At 47.0% G+C, this 668-nt stretch overlaps 1 non-coding gene across 1 annotated transcript; it reads left to right on the top strand.

The window, feature by feature from the left end:
• Window positions 1-397: 397 nt before the first annotated feature.
• On the top strand, window positions 398-511 carry LOC129115037 (U5 spliceosomal RNA). The gene has a single exon (XR_008532803.1). It is a non-coding gene; the product is annotated as a U5 spliceosomal RNA (small nuclear RNA).
• The last annotated feature ends 157 nt before the right edge of the window (window positions 512-668 follow it).

A 668-nucleotide genomic window follows, 5' to 3' on the forward strand; every position in this document is an offset into this window, starting at 1 on the left:
ACATCAAACTCTTTAATGCAAGACACGAGGCTGTGTATGTGAGTAAAGAAAAGCCCTGCTTACTCCTTAATTGTGCTCTTCCTGGAACCTCATTGTTCTCCCACTCTCAAATCACTATATCCATCAGCCGTGTCTGCTGGGGGAAATTATTTCCAGCTCTGAATCAACAGCGAGGAAGGGGAAGGAAGATAAATACAGCTATTCAGTTTCGCCGATTTGATTGGAGGGAAATAAATTGAAGAATGTGGGAATATTGCCCTCTCGGAAGGAAATGTGGGCGGGAGTAGTGGAATGGGTGTGGCTTGGAATTTGGAACGCGCCACGTCGACTGAGGCTCACCGCGAGAGTTTTGGCTGGGACGACTGGTGTCTCTGGCTGCTCTCACCGGGGGCGGTACTTACTTTGGTTTCTCTTCATAACGCACAAGTCTTTCGCCTTTAATAAAGACTTCCGTGGAGAGGAACACCAATGAGTTGAACCTATTTTTGGCAGGCTTTGCCATTCGGCTGAGCCTTGTGTACTTGTCAAAAGAATAGAAGCTGATTTTAACAAGACAAGTGTGCTTGACCTTGTAGGGCCTGTGCGGTTGTGCTAAGCAGCATCCCCCGCAATGCCCAATTGAAAGTACTGCACCATGACAAGAGATTTTTAGCACTGGGAGATGAAAA

Source organism: Anoplopoma fimbria, unplaced genomic scaffold (genome assembly GCF_027596085.1).
Source record: "Anoplopoma fimbria isolate UVic2021 breed Golden Eagle Sablefish unplaced genomic scaffold, Afim_UVic_2022 Un_contig_6754_pilon_pilon, whole genome shotgun sequence".
NCBI classification, from domain to species: Eukaryota; Metazoa; Chordata; class Actinopteri; order Perciformes; family Anoplopomatidae; genus Anoplopoma; species Anoplopoma fimbria.